Here is a 7,966-nt window from a genome sequence, read left to right as displayed (position 1 = left end):
GGAAGTTGAAAATACATCTCTTATTGTTTTGCATTGACTGGGATGCGGTGCTCTCTTCAGATGAGGGGGTAGAATAGGTCTTAAGCAACCCATGGTTGCCGTTAACACCGACTCTGCTTGCTGTAACAGGCGACTGACGGGATCGGGTGGTCAGGCTCGCAGATGCATGTCATTGATCTCAATTGCATGGATGCTATGATATTAATCACTGTATTTCCTGGTCCAGACTCGATATTTACAGACCGCCGTCATATAGCTGGAATATTGCTGAGTGTGGTGTTAAACAACAAACCAACCAACTTTAGATGAGCATTTCATGTTATCTCCATTAGCAGTGTTACTACCTAATACTAGGGCTGCAACGATACAGGAAGGTCACGATACGATACGCATCTCGATATTCTGGTCACGATACGATACGTATCTCGATACGCAATGATAAAAAAAGAAGACTTAAAGCATGTCAAGAGTGAGCCTTTCATGATTTTGGAACAGTCAAAATTATTTTATAATAACAAGACTACTGAAGTTGTTAAGCTTCAAAGTGGAACTTTCCCTAACTTTCCTTCAAAACAATTCAAAGTTCAAACACCAGAAAATAATTAATGTACTTCACCAGTGATACAACATCAAAGAATTTTGATGCAATGGTCGAAGAAATTGTATGAATTTTAAGGAGTCAAAGTATAGCATTTTTAATATATGTATCCATTCTCTAGCAAATGAAGTTCGTTTCAATGCATCAAAACCGGTAATCTGACTGTGGTTGCTGGTATTTCCTCACACACGATTTCACCTAACTTAATGAAAACAATATTAAATGAAATTTTGAATAAAATTAATAAAACATATTACGAACACAAGTCCTTATATACAATGAACACGTTTTAATAATAAGATAGTATAATAATGGTATTGAATTGCGTACTTCAGTTCGGATTTGCTGACTGGTATTTCCGGTGTTATGTGCTTGCGGAGATCAGCTGATAATGTTTTTTGAGATGGGAAAAAACATCTGTCAGTGTAAAATCTGAGCTTATTAAAAATGTAACTACGATTTTGGGAGCCATGCGTTACCGCGCGCTATAACTAAGTTAGCGGTTTATTGAAAGGCGCAATAGCGAGGAAACGCTGTACTTGAGATTTGCGTTCCGTATCGTGGCGTATCGATAAATGGGTCCACGTCTATCGTATATCGTATCGTGGGTCAAGTATCGCGATGCATCGGAATATCGGTGTATCGTTTCACCCTTACCTAATACCGTGTCTCTGTAATTATAAGTAGTAAGTATCTTGTAATAAATGTTTTATTTGGGATAACACTTTCTTAGTAAAGTACAGATTCTTGGATTCTCGCGCTTTTTGGGTTTGAGCCCTATTCGGGATTCGAACCCACACTGCCAGAGGGAGAAACCTAATCGCCAGCACTCTGCCAGAGTGACGTGTGAAGTATTCGACCTTTGCTCACAATGACTGTCCTGATTATTTTTAGTATGACAAATATGTTGACATGTATATTTTATGTATAAATCATCCACTTGTCTTGCATGGTGTTGTTAATGTTTTTAATGTTTCTTTCTGTCCGTTATAGTTCTTTTATATGTAGATACAATACCCATCTGGAACCACTGAAAATGTGAAACGTTCATGACATTGAATGTCTTACACAAACACAATTTCTAAGCTGTTACGCTCTATCTTTCTACCCTTAAGAGAAATATGGACTTTTCCTGACAACTGGCGTGTGTCCCACGGGACAAAGCTGTGGGATTTGTCTGCCCCATCACCATGTGGGATTTTTCCAAGATGGCGTCACTCCCAGTTGTAGCCAAATGTATTATAAAGAGTTGTAGTGACTTCAAGTACTATTAATAACTTTTGTTTATATTTTTTAAGATTGTGCAAACTCGGAACTACTTTTTAAGTCGCAATTAACAGGGGTGGTAAAATGTCTGTGAGTGTAGGTTGGAGACTTTACGTTTCAAGGTTTTACATTTGTGATGAACAATAAAGGATTTCCGGTAGATAACTACACAAAAAGTATATGATAAATGTTATATATTAAGTGTTGAGTGAAATTTAATCGAGTGGTGACTGACATGAAGGTAACGTCTGACTCATATTAATGTAGGTACTGACATGGTTAGCTGTCTTAACTTGAAGGGCGGTCGGGTAGCCTAGTTGGTTAAGGCGTTCGCTCGTCATGCGGAAGACCCGGGTTTGAATCCCGACATGGGTACAATGTGTTTAGCCCATTTCTGGTGTCCCCCGCAGTGATATTGCTGGAATATTGCTAAAAGCGTGTTAAAGCATACTCACTCACTCACTCACTCGTTCACTTAAATTAACCAGTCGCCTATACGCCACAATCAGAACAAAACGGGCATAAGTATAAACATGAACTTTCTTCAGGCGTCTTTTCAGGTTTTGCCTGTGGTTTCCCATTAGTGGCATTTAACAACAGTAACAGACGACACAATCACCTCGACCATGATAGAAATAGCCAGACATGGCCATGTCATAAGGGGTCTATGTCATCTGTTTATAGTTACGTCGGAAGTTGTTGATAGTCATCATACTTAGGGTGAGGAATATCCTCTCAACTTTTCCAGACGTCCCGTCAGTATCAGGCGCATCTCTGTGGTGTTGCCTCCATACACAGGTTGACAACATACGTCTGTAAACTGAAGTATATTTGCTGATAGATTACCTTTTTCAAAACAAAGCAGTTTGATGCCGCTTTTGAGAACTTACTCCTGTGCATTTCGCAAGGAATGCTGCTATCCTAAAGGTTCATGGTTAGTAATAAAACTGTCATCAGTTCATCAGCAGTCACTGGGCCATGGTCAACAGACATGCCAATGTCCACCCCCCCAATTCACAGGTCTCATCTCACTATAAACAAACAGCTAAACTCTAGCTTCATGGTGCTGATTAGCCTTGCTCCAAGTTTGAAGGATACATCTGTGGATGTATAGTCATTCTATCCATATATTGGGCAAGTCTGACAGTGCTCTGATCTTTTACAGGGACAACTTCTTCATATTATTTCTATAATCTTGGAGTCATTATTTAAACTAATAATCATTGCCTTAGAGACTTGTGTGAGTCGAGATGCTGATCTGCCCCATAAAACTCAACAAGTACAAAACATATCAGACTCGCTGACTTGGTTGATGCATGTCACTGTATACCAATTGCGTAGATCGATGCTCATGATATCAATCGCTGGCTTGTCTGCTCCAGACTCGATTATTTACAGACCGCCGTCATATACCTGGAATATTGCTGAGTGCCGCGTTAAACAACAAAAAAACTTCACAATCTATATGATTTAATTTAGAATTTTTTAAATTTAGTAAAATGCAAGATTTGTTTGGTTCACATCTGACTGTTAGTTGCCATGCGTGCAACACCGTCAACATCTTGATTCATGATGGCTTTGCTCCATACCACGTCAGATAAGGAATATACACTTGTAAAGTGAAACTTGACTTTCAGTTGAAATAACATGCTAAAATTATTTGTGGTAGCGATAATGTTTTACAAATGTTTCCACAAAATTATCAAGTTATCGTTTACCTGTGCATGATGTTATATATTTCCTTCAACTGTAAATGCGAACCTTGGAGAGCTACTCACGCTGGTCACATGCACTGTACCTGATGTTGCTAGCTGGTGTTGTCATCTGGCCAGAATATCCCCCTACTCTAATGGGCCGTGGCAGGCACTGGCTGAAAACAGGGCGGAGTTATGTTGTTGGAGAGATAAGGGTGGGGTATTATGTTACATGATTTGGCCCCTTTCTCTGCGAAATGCACAGGAGTCTAGATGGTACTGTTTCAGTGTTGTGAGTGGGGCGGCCGGGTAGCCTAGTGGTTAAAGCGTTCGCTCGTCACGCCAGAGACCCGTGTTCGATTCCCGACATGGGTACAATGTCTAAAGCTCATTTCTGGTGTCCCCCGCAGTGATATTGCTGGAATATTGCTAAAGGCGGCGTAAAATCATACTGACTCACTCAATGTTGTGAGCAACGCCTGTTTCCCTTACTGCTCCTGATACTTCTATGTCCCAAACTTATGGGATTGCCTAAAAGTCGGGCCGGGCCGGGCCAAGACGGGCCAAAGTGTTATTGGCTAATTACTTCATTATCGGCGATCATATCTACATATTACTGATGCAACATACACACAATCATGACACTACTGAACAATCACCAATCCAAAACGTGCAGCATAATTAAGTAATTCGGAGTAAATCACTTTAAAACTAGAAAGTGGAGCTATGTGTTAGCGTCGCTGATCTAGGTAACATGTAAAAGAGCAATCGTTAAACGAAATAGGATTTGACACGTATCAAATACTTCTAGCTATCGTGATACGAATTTCCATCTGTCGGCAGAGCGTTTATATTATAGGAACGTACTATATCTAAGTAAATACCACTTTATAACGTCACTGTTCATCGTATTTAAAGCAGACACGTTGGTTAAAGTAGACCTCTTCTCCCTATACTCTCAACAGTCACACAGTTCGCTCCGACTTGGCCCGGGCTGTCAAAATCAACTTTAAACAGACAGATGTATCTTCAAATGTGATTACCTCTATAGATTAGTGTTATATCTACATATACACCTCTTTATAATGTCACAGATCGCAGTATTTATAGAAAACAAGGGGCTCAAAGTGAAGCCCTTTTCCCTCTACATTCTCAACATAGTCTCTATCAGAAGTGTTTGGCTTGTGTTGGGTCCGACTTGGCCCGGGCTGTTAAAATCAACTTAAACCTCACAGATGTATCTTCAAATGTGATTAAATCTATAGACCAGTGTTATATCTACCTATACACCAATTTATAATGTCACAGATCGCAGTATTTATAGAAAACAAGGGGCTCAAAGTGAAGCCCTTTTCCCTCTACATTCTCAACATAGTCTCTATCAGAAGTGTTTGGCTTGTGTTGGGTCCGACTTGGCCCGGGCGGTCAAAATCAACTTTAAACACACAGATGTATCTTCAAATGTGCTTAAATCTATAGATTAGTGTTATATCTACCTATACACCAATTTATAATGTCCAGGTGTAGCGCATTTAAAGAAATCTGCGCCGTTAAAGTGAAGCATTTTTACTGTATTTTCTTTAAAAAATCCAAGTCAGAAATGTTCGGTCCGACCTGGCCCGGGCTGTTAAAATCAACTTAAACCTCACAGATGTATCTTCAAATGTGATTAAATCTATAGATTAGTGTTATATCTACCTATACACCAATTTATAATGTCATAGATCGCAGTATTTATAGAAAACAAGGGGCTCAAGGTGAAGCCCTTTTCCCTCTACATTCTCAACATAGTCTCTATCAGAAGTGTTTGGCTTGTGTTGGGTCAATCTTGGCCCGGGCGGTCAAAATCAACTTTAAACGCACAGATGTATCTTCAAATGTGACTAAATCTATAGATTAGTGTTATATCTACCTATACACCAATTTATAATGTCCAGGTGTATCGCATTTAAAGAAATCTGCGCCGTTTAAGTGAAGCATTTTTCCTGTATTTTCTTAAAAAAATCCAAGTCAGAAATGTTCGGTCCGATCGGCCCGGGCTGTTAAAATCAACTTAAACCTCACAGATGTATCATCAAATGGATTCACATCTATAGATTAGTATTATATCTACCTATACACCACTTTATAATGTCCTTATAGATTTAAACGTTGTATATATATGTCATTTTAACTGTAACCTTTTGATTGAAATCCTATTCTTTTGTAAAGGAAAATAACTTACACGTTTAGAGGCCTCCCAATCGTAAATCCTTGGTAGAAAACGATTGACAAGGTAGACGTTACCCATAAAATTGTGTCTACCTTGTCATCCGTCAACTTCAACAAAGAGAAAACAAATGTTTCAACTGTTAGATGCATGGACGTAACACATCCTTCGATCATTGTAGTGGTCAGTTTACTGACCCGGTGTGTTGACATTTGTCATCAGCAGGTTGTCAGTTACTGGCCATACCAAACCACACCACGTGTTTGTGTCTACGTAAACATACCAATTGCGTTTTTTAGATCACAGACCCCTACGTATGAAATGAGTCCTTTAAAATTGAAAGAAACGCCGGAAAGGATTATTCCAAATAATTAGATACTGGCAGGCTGCGTAGACGGGGCGTAGTTGCTGGCATCTAATTGTGTCTCTATTAGTACGATGCATGTACTACATGCCATTCCACTTCCCGTTATTAGTTATACAATATTAATAATTCCAAAATAAGTGAGTAAATGCTTTTGACTTCCCCATTCTCGGGATTAATCTAAGCTTGTATACCTTGTTTGATCTCATTGTAGTGTAAGTTTTGCAGCTATGTTGCTGAATAAATTGTAACTTAAGCTGTTTATTCCAACAACAGATAACGTGTGTTGAAGTCTTGGCATGTTTATATGGTGTCATAAGCTATGATCTTTAGTCAAACGTGTTTTGAATTTATAAGAAATGTAAAAAAACACTATTTCAAGACTCACACATGTTCCTTTTTTATGCTGATTCAGAAAACGCAACATTCATATTCATATTTATTGTAATGTGAATTTTAAACATGTGTTTTAACTTTCTCAATTATGTTTTGCCATTTTACGCAATATTTGTTCTTACATCAGGTGTAGACACTTACGGTTTCTTTCCCGAACTCAATTATAATCTCAGACGATAACTAAACTGTAATTAGGAATATACCTATGCGGGTTGAGAATGCATTTACAAAACTGATTCACATGTACTCATAAAACAAACGCATAATATTTCCAGTTGAGAATTATTCGTAACGTACTACTGGTTAACACATGTGAACACATCTCAATGTTGAAGATTATCGTGAACTGTTAGTATTTGTACTTACATCTGAGGTACCACTTAGGGACCAGGTTTTCGTACCTTAACATATGCACATGTACATCTTTTTTTGCAAGAAAAACACTTCCTGCACCCGAAGTTGATAACATTGATGTTTGGTTTCACAGTTCAAGCATCGTCTCACAATACGCTAATTTGATTATTCGATTATACTGGAGAAACGTTTTTGCCTTACTTCAAGTCTTGTGTCTCATCGGTCCTTCTCATGGCGTCCGTATATGCACGTTAAGTGTGGAATTAATCCAAATTACACCTGTACCCAGCTTGCTTAATTGCCCCTTGCTTAATTGCAATCAAGTAGGTGTTGCGTAATCAATCAACCATTTGCCCTTAATTAGCTGTCTTGAGCTGTAGTTAATAGCAGACCGTTTCATTGATAACTTATGCATTTGGTGAGGCTAATTAACAAAACCCATTTATTTTCTTTTGAACTTACGTTAACATGTTTGTCCTAAAATGCTTCCAGTATACTTTTGTAAGCTATGATAGTGTCGTGTCCCTCGCAAATACGAAATAAAGTTATAACATATCGCCATATTGGTATGAAAGATACTATTCCATAAAACATACTATCACTGGCCACTGACAAACATTAGCAGTATTAGAATAAGTTAGTGAGTGAGTGAGTACAGTTTTACGCCGCTTTCAGCAATATTCCAGCAATATCACGGCGGGGGACACCAGAAATGGCCTTCACACATTGTACCCATGTTGGGAATCGAACCCGGGTCTTCGGCGTGACGAGCGAACGCTTTAACCACTAGGCGACCCGACCGCCCTATTAGAATAAGAAACATAATTAAATACAGTATGACGTATAAGCATACAGAAAACTAAGAGAGCCCAAATTACTTCAGTTTCTGTACTGTACTTACTTACTTACTTACTTTGGAGATTTAACGTGCGCTTTCCGACTGATGCGTATTTCGCACACGGTGTACTGTGCTTGGGTTTACCTCCTTTTGCATCCTGCGTATCATTCTACCCGTCGGATCGACTTGACCCGGGTGGTTAATCATCTTTTAAAAACATCATGACTATAAAAACAAAGTTCCTAGA

Source organism: Haliotis cracherodii, unplaced genomic scaffold (assembly GCF_022045235.1).
Source record: "Haliotis cracherodii isolate W230 unplaced genomic scaffold, xgHalCrac1.p SCAF_14, whole genome shotgun sequence".
In the NCBI taxonomy this organism is placed as follows: Eukaryota; Metazoa; Mollusca; class Gastropoda; order Lepetellida; family Haliotidae; genus Haliotis; species Haliotis cracherodii.
This window is presented reverse-complemented; position numbering follows the sequence as displayed.